The 18,670-nt window shown below is 44.0% G+C and overlaps 1 long non-coding RNA gene across 2 annotated transcripts in view; it reads left to right on the top strand.

Moving 5' to 3' along the window:
- LOC128349931 (uncharacterized) overlaps nt 1-15,506 on the top strand; it is a 56,859-nt gene extending 41,353 nt beyond the window's left edge. The window contains exon 3 of one of the 2 annotated variants that reach the window (XR_008319074.1): nt 8,516-15,506. This is a non-coding gene — a long non-coding RNA (uncharacterized LOC128349931). Of the gene's footprint in view, nt 1-460; nt 2,146-8,515 lie in introns of those variants that run through there. The other variant, XR_008319072.1, reaches the window with a different exon arrangement.
- The last annotated feature ends 3,164 nt before the right edge of the window (nt 15,507-18,670 follow it).

Genomic DNA, 18,670 nt, shown 5'->3' with positions numbered 1-18,670 from the left:
GGTCCAGGAAGGATGACAGGTAGGCAGTTGCTTCATTCAAAACTGAGGAGTTTCCCCCTCCTATTCTGGAACAACACAGCAATACACAACTATATAGTAGTGATAAAGGAAGATGCTGAAAGGCATCATCTCATACTGCACAGAAGGAGGCAATGGTAAGCCCCTCCTGTATTCTACCAAAAGAAAACCACAGGACTCTGTGGGCGACAGGAGTCAACACTGACTTGACGGCATATCTTACCTTTATATTGTATATATACAATATTTATCAAGCCTAAACTTCAGAACTGGGATTAAAAAAATGAGCTAATACCAAACTTAAGGGAGAGAAAGATTCCAATCCTTTTCAAATTCCAGTAATCTACCCATGAATACTCCTCAGTTTTGGATAAGCTACAATAAGTTCAGAATCTATTGATAGGAATGTTTTTTTAAAAAATTATTTTGTTGGTGTCCATAGTTAGAACACATCCTTCAATGTCAGCCAAGAGAGACCTACACTTCACAGGAACCAGTCACTGCTGAAAATGAAATTAGCATTCTTTCCATTGTTCATGTCTAATTCTTTTCCATTGTTTATGTGCATCCCTATCATGTGATTTGCTTACCAGAACTGGAGATTTTGGGTAGTCAGCTGAGATTCCTTCCAAGCCTGATTTTCAGAACATAGATTAATTATCAACTCATGGAAGCAAGGCTTTTAATAATATTGGCTGATATGTTCCAGAGTATTAGGAGGATGGAGCAAAAGCTGTGCCCTCACAGAGAGGCTGCTACACAGTGCAGCCAAAGGCTTGCTCCACAGCTGAACATACACAGAGGAGGATGGGGGCAATTTTCACTGCTTTCTCCTCCCTACAAAAGTATGTTTTGGCTTCCAGTAATATGTCCTTGAAAGCTTCACAACCCCAGGGACATATTTTTGGGAGTCACAGTTGGCTTCACAGGGAAGGAGAGATTGACAAAAAGTAGTCCCTCTCTCATAGAGCATGCACAGCATTGCTGCAGCAGTTTTTCGTTCACCTGGATGTCAGCCGCAGCTTATAAGAAACCTCATATATTTTTATTTCAGTTTGTACTACAGTAGGGATGTGCACAAACCAAGCTTCATTTGCATGAACTGGTTCAGTGCCGCAGGGAGGGGAGCAGGGAGCACGATCTTTAAAAAACAGGCGAGAGCATGTTCTTACCTGCTCTATGCCGCCACATGGAGATTCCTCTGTGGCAATGCTCTTCCCAAGAACCCGCACACAGTGCCAGGATGCACATGGCATTGCTGACCAGCCTGGTGTTGCTGAACACACAAATGGTGCCGGTGCATGCAGGCACCATCTCTATGGTGCCAAACCAGTTTGGACCTCATCCGAACTGGTTCAGCGCCAAACCAGTGCATAAACCTTGGTTTGTGAACAACCCTATACTACAGCTCATGGGCCTAGTTGAAAATTTGGCCTACAGAACTGAACCATTTTAAAGGGATAAATCATAGAGTTATACAGAGAAGAAAAGAAAATATGTACAAGCCAAACAATGAGGAATAAAAGACTAATTTCATACCTTAAACTACTTTCTATCCCTAATTATTTAAATTGAAAAGAATTGGTGTTGCTTTTGCCTCTTTAATACCAATGTGTTATTGCCTGCATACCAGTGCTAATTCAGTAACCTTCATTGCAGTATTGATGCTTCCAATTACATGCAATTTATTTTGTTAACACATTAAATGAAGCGTCTGAAATAAGCACCTAAATTAGATTCAGTAGGACAGTTGTTACAATTTCATTAAATTTCAGAATACTCTGCTGCCGAGCATTTGCTCTGTATTTTTAACTATTGTGTGCGAAACAGTTTGCTAAAGAAATGAAGGTGCCATTTGATTAAAAGCACTAAAAATTTAAAAGATGTGCCTGGATTTAATTGCGCTAAAGAAAATAGCTGTTAGATATTAATTAGCATATCTACTAAATGCCATTGCTTGTTTCAACAATAATTCTTTATCTAGGAATACTTGCTTTGGGTGGCAAAAAACATTAAGTCTGATGCCGCTATTTAAATTGGACATCTATGGCAGTGGTGCAATTGCAGCTGGATGGTTGCAGTTTTATGTCCAGAAGGAATCTGTCAGCTCCACTATTTGAGAGTCACTAACCCTATTCAGACACTATGTTAATCACAGGTACAATCTGTGTACAGTGCATGCATATACAGATCTGTATGCATGTACAGTTCGTAGGAACATAAGAAGCTCCTTTATACTGAGTCAGACCCTTGGTCCATCTATATATCTATACAGTGATGCATCAGCTGGTAACCTCCAGGCTTGACTATTGCTATGCACTCTAGTGGGGCTACCTTTGTACGTAGTTTGGAAACTTCAGCTAGTCCAAAATGCGTCAGCCAGATTAGTCTCTGGGGCAACCTGGAGAGATCATATTATGCCTGTACTTAAACAGTTACACTGGCTGTCGATATGTTTCTGGACAAAATAAAAAGTGCCAGTTATCTATATTATTAATTCTCCAAGATGGGCCATGCATGGGGACGTGGTAGAAAGGAGGCGATTGGCTGACAGAGTTTGCAAGCAGAAGCACCTGATTGGGCAGTGGGGATTCCATATACAGATAGGGAGAAGGAGCCTGTGAGAGCAGAAGCACCATGGTGATTGGGCAGTGAGGATTCCATATGCAGATAGGGAGGAGGAGCCTGTGGTACTGTGGTGATTGGGCAGTGGGGATTCCCTATGCAGATAAGGAGGAGGAGCCTGTGATGGTTAAGGTCAGTTTGAACGCAACTGTTACTGTTCGGAAGATGTTCTTGATTGTAGAGGAGAGGAATATATATATATATATATATATATATATATATATATATATATATATATGAACAAAATCTGTTAACTCAGGGAAGGAGGGAGAGAGAAAAAAACATGAAGGGAGGGGTAAGAAAGAGTGGGGAAGAGCGAGTGGAGGAGAGAGAAAGAGAAAAAAGAAGGGAGGGGGAAGAGAGACAGAAGGAAGGGCAAGGGACGGGCCTGAGCCTGTCAGCAGCCTGAGGGGAATGAGCGGCCATTGCAGCACTAGCAGCAAGAAAGGGCCCAGTTAACCACAGCTGCTGTTTGGGGCTACCAAGGCCATTGTCAGAGGGAGGCAGGCAGGCCAGGGATGGGCCCGGGCCTGTCAGTGGCCTGAGGGGAACGAGCGGCCATGGTGGTGGCAGCAGCGAGGAACAGCCTGGTCAACCACTGCTGCTGCTCCTGGAGGGAGGAGCAGGAGTGGGGTTCAGGTGAGGGTGGGGAGGTCTCTGGGGATAGGGGGCTGCAGCTTCGCCAATAGGGGCAGCAATGCTGCAGCCACGACCAAGAAGGGTGAAGGGGATGGAAGCAACGGGATGGAGGAGGAGCAGGAGTGCAGCTCAGGTGAGGGTGGGGAGATCTCTGAGGTGAGGGAAGCAATCAAGTACAAACGTGCAGCTGCTCTAGTGCGTGCAAGAGTTCCAGCATTGAAGCAGAGAGAAATAATGGCGGCGGCCAGGATGCAGAGGTGGAGGGCTGGCAGGGAAAGCCCCTCCGGCCAGAAGAGGTGGGTGGATGGTGGGCGAAGCCCCGCCAGCCAGGAAGAGGAGGCGGTGGCGGGGAGAAATAATGGCGGTGGCAAGGAGGTGGGCAGACGGCGAGCAAAGCCCTACCAGACAGGAGGAGGAGGTGGGAGGCGGTGGCAGGATGGCCTGGCCCTGGCCTGCCCAATGAGGAGAACTGCGGGGGGGGGGGAGCGCGCTGATGGGGGAGAAGCGAGCGACGCGCTGCAAGGCGAGAGCAAGCATGCTGTGGGGGGAGAGCAAGCGCGCTGTGGGTCGGAGAGTGAACGTGCTGTGGGGCGGGGGGAGAGCCAGCGAGAGAGCTGCAAGGGGATGCCACAGACTCAGTGCACAACTGCACAGATGCTCAGTGCAGGGTCAGCTAGTTACTTTTAAAGCCCTGAATGGCTTAGGTCCGGGTTAACCTTAGAGAATGCCTTCTACTATTTGATCCCCACTGCACATTAAGGTCATAATGTCTCCAGTTACCACCAGTATGTCTGATGGTGACTCGGAACCAGGTCTTCTTTGTAGCTGTTCCTGGGCTGTGGAATGCACTCCTGGCAGAAATCCATAGCTTAGGTTCATTGCTGGCCTTCAAGAGAACCTTAAAATGTATTTGTTTGGTCTGGCCTTCCAAGGTTTTAACATTGTTCTTAAATGGTTGTAACTGTTTTTAAAGGTTTCTAAATTGTTTTTATATTATCTTTATCTATATTCAATGAACGTACAATAGTCCACTTTCTATCTGTGCCATACACTTAAGGGGCCTTGTATAAAGGGGGAGAGCAATTTTCAGCAATCTCCAGTCCCCCCTATAGCCAAATGTACTTCCCAAAAATATGTCACTGTGGGTTGGGAATGTAGTTTCAGGAAGAGGCAGCTGCTGAGGGAAATGGGGTAGAGGATCGCCAAAAAAAACCCCTCTTAACCAGTGCTGGGGGGGATTACTCCGATGCTAAGGGAATTTGTTCCCTTCTGCAGCCATGGGACTCTAAAGCACCAGTGGGAAGGTAGAATATACTCAGTTAGCATCTAATATTAATCATTTAGACTTCTTATATTCTGTGTATAGCTATAGGCTACCTCCTCCAAGTTCAGATGAAAGATGCCTCTTAATACCAGTTTCAGGGGAGCAAATAGCAAGAGAGGGGGCATGCCTCCATCTCCTGCTTGTGGACTTCCCAGGAGCATCTGGTGAGCCAGTGTGGGAAACTGGTAGGGATTTCCAGTGCAGGACTGGAGCCTGATCCAGCAAGGCTCTTCTTAAGAGTAGTGTGCATTATTGGGATGTTTGGGTGGGGTAACCAATGTAAGGTATCTTCATAGTGACAAACAGAATTGAGATGCCAGGGCTTTTGCAGAAAAGGAGTCTCATTTTTAAAGGGAAGAAGGGATATACTGTAAATGCAATGAGAGGTTTCATTATCAGAATGAAATGAAGATCTGAAGGCTATCCAAACTAGGAGAAAGAGAATGGGGAGAAAACAAGACTTAAAGCTGGGAAATCAAAAGCAGAGAGAGAAGACGGGTGAAAGTGCAGTGTTAACTCTCCTAGATCTTCTGAAAAGAGAAGAAACATAAAAGGCAGGGGGAGGGGAGAGAATCCAAGTGGGGAATCTCGTGTTCCAAGCTGTAACCCCTGCTAACTGAGCACTGGCAAAGAGGTGCCTTTTAAAGTGTGCTTCTTTATCAGGCATATATCAAGGGGAGAGCAACTGTCTCTATCCAACCTCAGCACAGCTGTTGCTGGTATCTACCTTGTGTTTCTTTTTAGATTGTCAGCCCTTTGGGGACAGGGAAGCATCTTATTTATTTATTGTTTACTTTTCGGTGTAAACCATTTTGAGAACTGTATTGAAAAGCATTATATAAATATCTGTAGTAGCAGTAGTTGTAATAGTAATTGTAGTACGTAGTACTAATATACTGACTGAGTAAAGAGACACCTTTTAAAGTGGTAATTCTCTTATATTTAGCAGGGGGAGAGCAACTGGCCCAGCAGAACCCCAGCACAGCATCTTTCCAGTGGCTGTGGCGGGCATCTGCCTTATGTTTCTTTTTAGATTGTGAGCCCTTTGGGGACAGGACACCACCTTATTTATGTATTATTTATTTTTCTTTGTAAGCCGCTTTGAGATCTTTGGTTGAAGAGCGGTATATAAATATTTGTAGTAGTGGTATGTAATAGTAATAAGGTCTACACTGGGCTGGAGTGTAGGAAGCAGGGCTGCAGGGCAAGCACCTTGTCCAAGGATACCAGGTGGGGCTTAGGCACAGCCTGGGCCATCAAACCTGGTTCCAAGAGCATCTGTCATTGACAGAGGTGCACCTAGGTAATTTTGGAGCCTGGACCTAAAGGCATTTGGAGGCCCTCCCCCTACAAATTAAGTATTATCATGCTCCGCTGGGCAACCACACCACCCGGGACAGACGAAAGAGGATTTGAGAGGTCCCAGAGGCTGAGGAGGCCCTGGACTTTGGCCCTAAAGTCCAGGGGTAAGAGCGCCTCTGGTCAGTGAGCAAGGATGGGCACTTGGCAGGTGTTCGAGGGGAGGCTAGTTGCCAGAGAGCACACCTAGATGAGGGGTTCAGGGGGGCACTTATAGTGAAATAATACAAAGAACGGGGCAGGCATCTTCAATAAAAAGCATGAATGTTTCTGAGAGGATTTCCAGATCCCATTTTCAGTAGGCCAAACAAGATCTGACACTGAGCTATCTATTTTCAGATTTCCCTTAAAATAATATTAAAAACATAACTGGAGAATCAGAGAAAATCAGGGCCATGGCACGGAGGAAAGGGGGCTTAACCCTTCCCTCCTCTGCTGTTTTACCAGTTTAAATCCTCCCCCAAGCTGCAATTGTCCTCATGAATGAAAGCATACTGGCAGTAATATGACCACAGATAATATGAACAAATGGCTTTACAAACAGGCAGAGTGCCGAATGAGTGAGCTAAACTAAATTGCATGGCCAGCAAATCTGCACCATGTAGATGTGGATTCTGTAAAACATATAACAGAGCCTGCTTTTTCAAATTGGCTGAGGCAAGCTGTCCCCTTCTGTCTGCATTCCCAGGGCATGAAGCTTTTCTGGACAGGCTACAGAAAGTGTAAACCATCCTTCACAACCTCTGAAGTGCAAGTTTTGTACAAAGCACAAAGAAGATTACACGTCATAGACCATACTTCTTGAGAGGAGTCCTTGGGTGCCAAGTCTTACTCAGGCATTAATTTTCTAGCCAAGTAATAAACCTCTTGAAATTCCAATTTGGTAATGGACAACCTCATTAGAAACTCAAGCTACAACAGCGTGAACAGCCCAGCAATAGTCTACTCGGCAACTGCCAAAATGTTTGCACTGTTCATTAACTGGAACCCTTTTTGCATTGCTAATCCTAATGAGATGCGGTTCTCATTACCATTCAAGTACTGCATAGTGCAAACCTGAATTTATTTTCTCTTCCAAACCGATAATCTTATTCCACAGGAAACCTTCTGTTGCATCAAAATCACTGAGGTAGCTCTTCCCAATAAATCCATAGCGCAGATCAAAATCCACAGAAGAATGAGTTCATTCCAGAGCCAATCTTCAGTGCTACTGAAATAAACAAGACTAAGCTGTCTATTTCCCCCACTTTTGATATGGAAAATATAAGTAAAGCTTGAATCTGCAAACTAAAGCCTACTCAATACAGAAAGTGAGAGAATTTTACTATCCTGGGTGCTTTCCAGACTACGAGCTTGAGTGTGGGAGGAAGTGGTGTAAAATCCGACAGCGAACGCTAACCAGCTTCAAAGCGTGTCATGTTTTGAATCTGGTTAGGGTGAACCATTGGATTTTACACAACTTCCTCCCATGCTGTGGCTTTGAGGGGAGAGAGTGAGAGAAAGGAGGAGGAGAGGAAGCAACCCATTGCCCCTGGGTCCACAAACAGGGTGGTGTGTGGGGGGGGTGTAGATGACAGGACTGTTTCCCCTCCCCTCCTTCCCCCTCCCTCCCTGTGAATCTGTGCAAGAGCCCCAGGGACTTGCAAAATAAAATGGCAGGTTGTAACTGAAGGAGGTAATGCTGGTATCATTGTGCAAGAGCACCACCAGAGAATTATTTTAAAGCCAATTGCAGAGGCTGGTTGTTTTGCACAAGGTCAGTAGGAATTCCTTTTTTAGAAGTTGATTTCAAAAGCTGAGAGGCAGAGATTAAGATATATCCATTGATAAGCCCCTGCACACGGTAGCTCCAAAAAAAATGACGCAAGGCTGCAAACTGTTCTCAAAACTAAGAAAATCAGCTACTATCTTCTCACACACATACAACACTTTAAGCCTGAAAGGTCAAGATAAGATCCAAATACAGGCTGTGGCTATGTGAATGGCACCTTGCTGTTCCCATATGCAAGACAGTGTCAAAAGCCGGATCGTACGAATGCACACCAAGCCTATATGTAGTGAAGCAATTTTAAGTTGCCATCTGGAAAGCACCCTGGTGATTAATTTGCAGATAAGCTTTCATGTTTTGCAAAGCTCTTTCATAGGCAAAATGAAGACACTACCATATTTACCCAAATCGAAGATGACTCTGAATTTAAGGTGACCCTCTTTAAAAGTAGAGGTAAAATACAGGTTATACCTGCATTTACTCAAAGGAACAGGATTGTGCATTTAAAACAACCTCCTGATTTCTAATATTAAAAAAACTTGGAAAAACATAGTCTTGGATTCAGGTAAATACAATAAATGCGTTGAGCTCACAACGACATAACACACAGAATTAAAGAGTTTCTATGTTCCAGCACATAAAGTAAGAACATAAAGTGAGCGCAGGATTTCAAAATACTTTTATTTTCCGAAATAGAGTTGATATTTTGTATAATAATAGAAAGGAACCAGTGGAAATTGTAAAATCTCACTGATTGCTTTATTCTCTCTCCCCACCCCCAGATACTGCAGTCATCTCTTGAAACTAGAAGTATCCTAACTGCTCATCTTCATGGAGTTGGCAAATCCAGTGGGTGATGTATCACACAGTGCGCCACCCTGTAAGGGACATGCATGTGCCACTTGAGTCAGGCAAGAGCCCGTCCTTGCTGGCAGTAGAGGTGGGGGAGCGTCCATACACACAAAGCTGTGTGTAATCACTGCTCCACCACTAGTGCCATTGGGAATAATGGTAATAGTGGAAGAGCAGTGATTATGCACAGTGGAGTGTTCATGGAGCACCCCCCACTTCTTGGCCACCTCACAAACCTATGCATGTGCACCTCTCTTTGATGGGCAGCTTGATCAGCCTCCAACAGTACATAGATAGCATAGATAACATCCTGGTCTTGGGTCTAGATAAGATGGCAGTTGCCATGCCAGTCTTGTAATAGCACAATCTAGTCAATATTCTATACTCAATAATCTAACATGAGCACTGAAACACCGCCCTCCCACCTCACCCCGTATTCAAGAACTGCAACACACTGCTCATCTGCCGTTAGATGGATTTATAGCATAGGTTGTTCTTCCTACCATCAGGGGACATTCATTCATTATTTATTTACTTATTTATTACATTTATGTACAGCCCCATCCAAACGGCTCTGGGCGCTGCACAGCACCAAAAATAAAACCAGTGAATCAGTCCTTTAAAAACAATCATTACAAAACAATTTAAAAACAGTATAAAACCATTAACAATTAAAACATTTTAAGCAGTTTAAAAATCCTGGAAGGCCAGGCCAAACAGATAGGTTTTAAGGGCTCTCTTGAAGGCCAACAATGAACTCATGCTATGGATTTCTGCCAGGAGTGCATTCCACAGCACAGGAGCAGCTACAGAGATGGATCATCTCAGATAACCTTAACATGCGGTGGGGATCATGCAGAAGAAGACGCTCTTTAAGGTAACCCGGACCTAAGCCATTCAGGGCTTTAACGGTCATAGCCAGCACTTTGTATTTTGTCTGGAAACATACTGGCAGCCAGTGCAACTGTTTTAAAACAGGCATAATATGGTTTCTCTGGGTTGCCCCAGAGACCAATCTGGCTGCTGCGTTTTGAACTAACTGAAGTTTCCAAACTACGTACGAAGGCAGTCCCACATTGAGTGCATTGCAATAGTCAAGCTTGGAGGTTAGCAGCTGATGCAACACTGTTTTGAGGTTGATGTAGCTGTCAAATCAGCCAAAACTGGTAGAAAGCACTCCTGGCTATAGCTTCCACCTGAGGTATCAGGGAGAGGCCTGGGTCCAGGAGAACTCCGAAGCTGCATACCTGTTCCTTCCAGGGGAGTGTAACCCTGTCCAGCACAGGAAGAGTTAACTCATTCCTCAAATTTTTGAACCCCTACAACGAGAACCTCCGTTTTGCTTGGATTCAATTTCAATTTGTTATCCCTCATCCAGCCCATTACTGCCTGTAGGCAGGCTTTTAGAAAATGAATGCCATTTCCTGATAAGGAAGATGACAAGGAGAAATAGATTTAGGTGTCATCAGCACACTGATAACACCCAGCACCAAATCTCCTGATGACCTCATCCAGCAGTTTCATGTAGATATTAAAAAGCATTGGTGACAGAATGGAGCCCTGAGGAACTCCATATAACACCTCCTGTTTTGAGGAGCAACTATCACCAAGCTCCGCCACCTGGAATCTACCTAAGACATAGGAGAAGAACCACTGCAAAGCTGTGCCGCATTTCCCCAACTCCCCCAGGCAATCCAGAAGGGTATCATGGTTGATGGTATTGAACGTCACCGAGATATCCAAAAGAACCAGCAGAGTCACACTCCCTCTGTTGATTCTCCAGTAAAGGTCACCTATCAGGCCTACCAAGGCTGACTCAACCCCAAAACCAGGTCTAAAGCCAGCTTGAAATGAGTCTAGATATTTAGTTTCCTCCCAAACTGCCTGGAGTTGGTCGGCAACCACTCTCTCAATCACCTTGCCCAACCATGGAAGTTTGGAGACTGGCCTATAACTACCCATCGCTAAGGGATGCAGGGAAGGCTTCTTAAAAAGCGGTCTAGCCATTGCCTCTTTCAACCAAGGAGGCACCTTACCCTCCCTCACTGATTTATGATATTAACTAGGCCACCTCCAACAATCTCCCTGCTAGATAGGAGCAGCCAAGCCGGGCAAGGATCCAGAGAACAAGTGGTAGGCTGCACCGCCTCATGCAGCTTGTCCACATCCTCAGGAATCATGGATTGAAACTGATCCAATCTAATACTGCAAAAGGGATTGCTGGACACCCCCTTCATAGACTTTGCAGAAATAGTGGAGTCCAAGTCGGCCTGAATACAAGAAATTTTATTTGCAAAGAACCCATTACAAACATCACAGCAGAACAAAGTTTCCAGGGACTGATTTAAAACAGAAGGGGCAGAAATTAAACTCCTCGTGACCCAGGATAGCTCTGCTGAACACAAAACTGCGGTCGTAATGCATGCAGACCAAAATCAGTTTTTTGCCACACACCCCGCCGCTGCATAAACCTTCAAATGGGTCCTATGCTGTATCCTGTCAAATCTGAGCAGAATTCTCCTCCACGTGTGTTCCAGTCACCTACCTTGCTGCTTCATCCCCCACAACTCCTCCTCTGTATAACAGGGGCCATTTTTGAACCAGATCAAAAGGGACACTTGGGAGCAATTGTGCCTACCGCCCTGGTGAGTTCCCTATTCCAGGTTCCCACCAGGGCATCAAAAGAATCACTGGCAGGACCAACATAAATACCCTCCAAGTCTTTTTGGAATCCTACAGGATCCAGCAGGTTTTTTTTGGATGGACCATCCTAATAGGTCCACAATCTGCAGTGTTGGATTGTTTTGCATTTTTCAGTGGACATTTTGCACCAGGAGACACTTTGCACTACCATCAGAGGACATTTTGCAATTTGCACTCATGGTGGAACTCCACATGAATCCAGTTCTTGTAAACCAGGAGTCTCAAACTGTGTCCCTCCTACAGTTCTTAATTACAATTGCCATCACCCTTTACTATTGGCCACTATGAGTGGGGATGATGGGACTTGTAGTCAACAGCAGCTGGAGGGACATAGCTTGAAACCCCTTTTGCAAATATTATGGGCCAGCATGAGTTCAGCTGGTCTCAAAAATCAAATCTGCAGAACCTTTTTCACCTTGATTCTAAGTACATCCATCTGGATCTGCATAGAATCAGTTTTGTGATTCTATGCACCAGAAGGTGGCTCAACAATGTACTTCAACTTCAAGTCCCTGGAAATCCAATGGGACTTAAGTACAAGTAACTATGTATAGTGTTGTGTGCTCTCTTGTTTAATCTTTTAAAAAGAGCCCCAGAGTTTTAAAATATATTAAGGTATATAATGAGCAGCAACATTAACGTAACACATTTGTTAAGCCTTTCATTTCCTACCACTCTCTGTCCCTGAGTCTCTGTCTGTATTGCTACTTCCTATATCTGATGCCACTTCCTGTATCTGCTTTACAGACTGCTGGTAGGGATGTGTGAGCTGGCTCAATTCGAACCATAGTTTGAATTGAACTGGCCCAGTTTGACTACTCTGTGTTTGAACTGGACCTGCCCCTCAAAGTGGGGGAGCTGGTTCGAGTTTGAACCGGCCCGGCCCCAGTTTGAATCGGACTGATATAGACCAGTTTGAGGTTCTACTGGTAAAGGGGGACATGGTGAGGGGCAGTAAATACCAGTAAAGGGCAGGGGGGCTCCCCTATAACTAGAGAGGGGGCAAGAGGGGAATCAGGGGTACTTAACTCGATTTTCAGCAGCAAGGAGGTGGGGGGGAAGCAGTGGGGGCAGTGACAGGGGTGGTGGTGGCTGCCCCTACCCCTGCTGGCTTCTTCCAGAGTAGCCCAGGCCAGCAGCAGCCCAGTTTGAGCCTTCTCTGGCCCATTCTAGTGACCTCCACACATGTGCAGAGGTCATTTGTGTGAGCACTTTACTGGTAAAGGTGACTCTTCACCAGACTCCCCTTTACCCTTAGATCCCCCGAACTGGTCCACAAACTGGTTCGAATCAGTCCCGTGGTTGGACCAGACAGGGTCTGATTTGACCGGAAGCAGAATGGGCTGTGTTGGTACAAATCCAGTTTAGATTTGAACCGAACTGGCAAAACGAGTTCTGTGCACACCCCTAACTGCTGGGATCTGTAGTACTTCAGAAAACTCTGTAAGTGGCTATACTACATATGGGATTGTGACCCAAAAGTTATGGTCCAGTGGTAAAACTACACATTGCTTTAAGAATGTACTTGTTTTCTTAAGGTTAAATAACCACTGGATTTGGACTGGGAGTCTTTAAACACTCCCCCTCAACCATGATCCTGATCCAGGTTGTCCCCCTGCTGATTTCAAAGAATGTTCTCTTTGGTGCCTTCCATCATTATCCCAAACCACAGGGGCCCTGATCCAGTAACGATTTAAACCAGGGCTGCTCAACTTCCAGCCTCCTGCAGATGTTGCCCTACAACTCCCATAATCCCTGGCTATTGGCCACTGTGTCTGAGGATTATGGGAGTTTTGGTACAAAAACAGCTGAGTTGAGCAGGCCTGATTTAAACCTTTAATAACCAAGCACGTACTTAAAGCAGTGTGTGGTTTGACCCTAAATCATGTATATTTGGAAATGAATGGGAATTGAAAACTGATCTAGAAAGATGGTCCAAAATGAATCTCTCTTTAATGGGAAGAATTTCAGTGGTGAAAATGAATGTCTTGCCTAAAATGTTGTTCTCTTTCAGACTATTCCCATAATTAACACTTTAACTTGTTTCAAGCAATGGCAGAAGGACATAACTAAATTTGTTTGGCAGGGGAAAAGACCAAGAATTAATTTTAAGAATCTAACAGATGCAAAGGAAAGGGGCGGTCTTACCTTGCCAGACTTAAGGTTGTATTTTGATGCTGTTTGTTTGACATGGATAAAAGAATGGATAACGCTAAGAAACCCTAGAATTCTTGATTTAGAAGGGTTTGACAGAAGGTTTGGTTGGCATACATATTTATGGTATGAAAAAAGTAAAATACATAAAGATTTTTTGAACCATTATGTGAGAAGGAGTTTAATGAGGGTGTGGTTAAAATATAAAAATTGGTTTGAACCTAAAACTCCGTTATGGGTATCTCCGATTGAAGCTTTATCGCGTAAAGAAGTAAATATGCAAACGGGTTGGGGTACCTATAGGGATTTGAGACATTTTCACGAAAAGGATTGTAAGTTAAAAAGTTTAATTGAAATACAAGATATAGTTAGAGATTGATTTCAGTGTCATCAGTTAAATGAGATGTATAAGAAGGACCTTAAAGTCGGATTTGAGGACCAGACTTCAAATTTTGAGAAGGAATTATGTCAAAATGATGAAAAATTAGTTTCTAAAATGTATAAACTGTTGCTTTTGGAGGAGACAAGAGAAGAAGTGGTTAAAACGACTATGATAAAATGGGCTCAAGATGCGGGGCGTAATATAGAAATGGCAGCCTGGGAAAAGTCATGGAAAAAGGATTTAAAATTTACTGCATGTTATGCTATCAAAGAAAACTATTATAAAATGATGTATAGATGGTATCTGACAAAAAAAAACTGGCTTTAATGTATAAAAATGTTTCAAACAAATGTTGGAAGTGTGGACATTCTGAAGGCACATTTTTTCACATGTGGTAGACCTTTGGGAAGGCTAAAGCCTATTGGGATATGATATATAATGAACTAACCCCTGCTACCTGGGCAAAGAGGCACCTTTTACCGTGGTGATTCTCTTTATTTAGCAGGGGGAGAGTAACTGGTCCTATCCACCCCCAGCACAGTACTTCCAGTGACTGTTGCTGGTGTGTGTCTTATGTTTCTTTTTAGAATGTGAGCCCTTTGGGGACAGGGAGCCATCTTATTTGTTATTTCTCTTTGTAAACCTCCCTGAGCCATTTTTGGAAGGGCGGTATAGAAATCGAATAATAATAATAATAATAATTATTATTATTATTATTATTATTATTATTATTATTATTATTATTATTATTATTATTAAAGAAAATATTTAAAATGTCATTTCCTAAGAAGCCAGAATCCTTCCTGCTGGGAATAACACAAGGAGCTATTTCTACAACCAATTTAACATTTTTTATGTATGCCTCTACGGCAGCTAGAATTATATATGCACAGAAATGGAAGTCTAGTGAACTGCCTTCAAAAGAAGACTGGCTGATAAAAATTTTGGAATATGCGGAGATTGTAAAACTTACAGCACTATTAAGAGATCAAAACTTGGAATGTTTTAAAGAAGATTGGAAACCATTTTTGTTGTATTTAAAAAATTACTTCCCTACTATGGACTTGACAGCAGGGTTTGAAATTTAGTATAAATCGCAGGTTGGTTAGTTTAATTATGTTTGTAAGGGCTTGAACTTATGTTTTGAATTATTATTATAGCAAGGGTAAATTTTATAGTTGATGATTCACGAAGAAATGTGAGCGGGAAGTCCATCTTTTATGTGTGTATTTGTAATGAATGACAATATTGCTATTGTTAAAATTAATAAAAATTGATAGTCCAAAAAAAGGGAAATGAATGGGATTAAGATATTTGGAAGTTGCTTAGATTCAAGGCTATCACGTGTGCCTGCCAGGCTATCACCTGCCAGGCTATCACCTGTGCAGCTCTATGGAGGACTATGAGCTATAGTGGCAGAATTTGTAAACTACTATGTTTGTTTTTGTCCTCTTCAATTTGTGCTGCTTCACTTAATATTATTTCTGACAGTGAAAATTAAGCTTTAACAATAAGCCCAATAAGTCTCACATAGGGATGTGCTTGTAACCAATTCTGGAGGTTTGGTTCAAATTCGAACTGAATTGGAACTGGACCACCAGCGAAAGTCTGCAAGCTGATTTGAGTCTAACTAGCCCCTGGTTCTAATTGGCCAATGGTCGAACTAGTTCGGAACCAGGGGCGTAACTACTATTAGGCAAGGGGAGGTGGCTGCCTGGGGGACCCCATGCCTTGAGGAGCCCCCCAGAGGCGTCACATGTGAACTGTGTGTGTGTGTGTGTGTGTGTGTGTGTGTGTGTGTATCAGCGAGGGGCCCATTTTAAAATTTTGTCTCTGGGCCCACTCCAGCCTTGTTACGCCCCTGTTCGGAACAGTTTCGATTCAGTTTGAGGGATATGCTTTGTTCAGGGGGTATGCTCCAGTGAGGATTCCCCTTTACAAGCAAAGGGGAACCCTGCCTTTAAAATACTTCTAATGGTGGGGTGGGGGGATGCAAGAGGACACCTTATCACTGGCGACGGCAGCAGCTCCTCTAAACTCTGGACTGGATCCAGTGTTCCCAGCAGCATGGCCTAGTTCCGGCCTCTATGCATTAGAAGCATTTGAAGGCACGGTTCCCCTTTGCTCATACAAGCATACCCCCTCAAACCACCAAACCAATTCTGAACTGGTTCCATTTGAACCAGGGTCGGTTCAGTTAGAACTTGGACCTGCACCCTGTTTAGGGCTGTACACGGAATTGGCTGGCCCGGTTCGGTTCAGGTGAAAATTACACCCGAACCTGACTGGGCCAGTTCGTCCGGCACCCCTGAAACACTCCCCCCCCTGAGTTCAGTCCAGTCCACAGGGGTTCACAGTTTTTTTTTTAAAAAAAATTAAAAATAAATGTACCTGTAGCCCCTTCAGGGGGCTTCCTAAAGGCCAGGAGGGGCCTGCAAAGGTTCCCCATCCCCCTGCCGGCCTCTTAAGTCACTGCCGCAGTCCGTCCCAGGCTGATTTTTGGCCCATTCGGGCCTGCAAAAATTGATGCGGTGGCCATTTTGGTGGCCGCTGTGCATGCTCAAATGGCCTCTGGGAGGCCTGGCAAGGCCTATGGACTCGCAGGGACCATTTGAGCTTGCATGGCAGCCATTTTTAAAAAATTATTATTTTTAAATGGCCACCAAACACAAAATGCCAGGCCTTGCAGGGGCCATTTGAGCATGTGTGGTGGCCTCAAAAATGGCTAATGTGCCGATTTTAGCCCGGGATGGGCTGCGGCGGTGACTTAAGAGGCCAGTGGGTGAGAGGGAACCTTTGCAGACTCCCCTCATGGCCTTTTGGAAGCCCCCCCCAAAGGGGCTACAGGTTAAAACAATTAATTTTTAAAAGTAGCAAACTGGGGAGTGGGGTTTGGTTTGGTCCAGCTGGACCGGCGGGGTCTAACCCGAACCCTGAACCCGAAACCCCCGAACCAGTTCTCACATCCCTACCCCTGTTTTGTGGGGCTGGGCTGGTTCAAATTTGAACCAGTGAAACCAGGTTCAAATAGAACTGGTTCCACACATCCCTAGTCTCATGTTGGTATAACATAAATGTATGTTTGTCTATCATTGTAACTGTGTGTTTTTATATGCTAAAAAATTATACACACACACACTTACTTTAAAAATCAGTGATTTCTGCTACAGATTTGGGAGATAATAAAGCAATGAAATGCAACTGCCAATAGATCTCCTGATCCATCTGGTGACCCTGGACGTGAAGGTCCATGGAAAAATATTAGTTCAAAACCCAGCTAACTGTGCTAATTCTGATAATGGCTTGAAATGCATCTAGAAGAAAATGGAGAGGCCGACAAAAATTATTTACATGTATGAATTTTAGATTTGACTGTGAAAAGGGTGTAACATTTTCTGTATTTATGTGAGCAGGAAGTCTAACACTATCCCTTGGGTTTGTAATGGCGGGGGGAGTAGAAAGGATATAAGTAGATAAAAGCCTGCAATCATAAAAGCCTGTAAAAGCCTATTTTTAAAAGCCTGTAGCCATGAGACTTATGAAAAAATCATGAGCATTTCAACTTTCATTCTTTAAAATGTTCCTAGCCCTCAGGTTTGCACAGATAAGTTCAGTGGTGTGACTATACTAAGCTTATATGCATAATTTATTTCCATTTCAGAAATGCATGTGTTCTGGGTATGAAGGACAGCAGAAGAAATCCACCCACTGAATATATGGTACCAAATATCTATGGAGCTGGTGTATGGCTAAAAAGGGCAGTGGTAGATACCATTTAAACCAAGATCCTTGGAGAAAGGGCAGGATAAAAATATAATTTAAAAAGTAAAGGATCTCTGATACACAAAGATAGGGTTTGGGTTTTTAATATAAAATAACTACCACCCCACTGCTTCAGCGTACACAGTCTCTATCATACATTAAATCAAAATCTGAACTCCCTGTTTCTATATGTATTGGAACATGAAGTGTAAGAAAGTTTCAATACTGGAATTTCAAATCCCATGCCATAACCACTGAGCCTCCACCATTCTGAATAGCCACACAATAAAGTGTGGGGATAGCCATCATTTTCCAAAGGGCTGAATCCTTCTCCTCTTTAGGGAGAAGTCCCGGGGTGTGTGTGTGTGTGTGTGTGTGTCTATGTTTGGTTTTTTCCAGAGCTTGTCATTATGGCTATGTTGCTTTCACCTTTAGTTTCTCTCTTGCCTGGAGAAAGACAGTGGGAGGAGCCAGGGAGAGACACCTGGTTGGGTGGGGCCACATTCCTGTTGAGTCTGTTTGCCTCAGATGAAACCTACTCTCTACATAAGAGGAGGCTGTCAGGGAACTTAGCGAATGGAACATAGTAACCAGGAATTAGCAAACAGGATTTTAGTAGGGAAGTGTGCGGGGAAGCTTGGAAGTAGTAGGGATGTGCATGGAACCGGTTCAAATGGCCATGCTGCAGCAACACAAGATCTGAAAGCCCGGGTTAGTGGAGCACTCACTCCGCTAACCTGGGCTTAGGGGAGGGTAGCTAAGCGGATGACCTGCTTAGGAGAAACCGGCTTGTCTGCGAGCCCGGTGGTTCTCACAGTTTGGCAAAATCAGGCTAGGCTCTCTTAGCCTGATTTTGGCAGACCGTGAGAATAGCCTCATAGAATGAGTAAATTCACATTCAGGTAATGACAAAGAGGCCAGATTTCTTAATGACTGTGCTCTAGAAGAGTTGGCCATGGAACAAACCAGAGAGAAGGCGGCCTTGGACTTAATCCTGAGTGGTGCCCAGGACCTAGTGCAAGATGTCAGTTTCATGGAAACTTTAGGAGACAGTGACCATAGTGTGATCAAATTCAGCATACAT

The sequence above is a fragment of the Hemicordylus capensis genome, chromosome 3, assembly GCF_027244095.1.
Source record: "Hemicordylus capensis ecotype Gifberg chromosome 3, rHemCap1.1.pri, whole genome shotgun sequence".
NCBI lineage: Eukaryota > Metazoa > Chordata > Lepidosauria > Squamata > Cordylidae > Hemicordylus > Hemicordylus capensis.
Note: the sequence above shows the minus strand (reverse complement) of the source record. Positions and strands in the feature narration are given on the sequence as shown.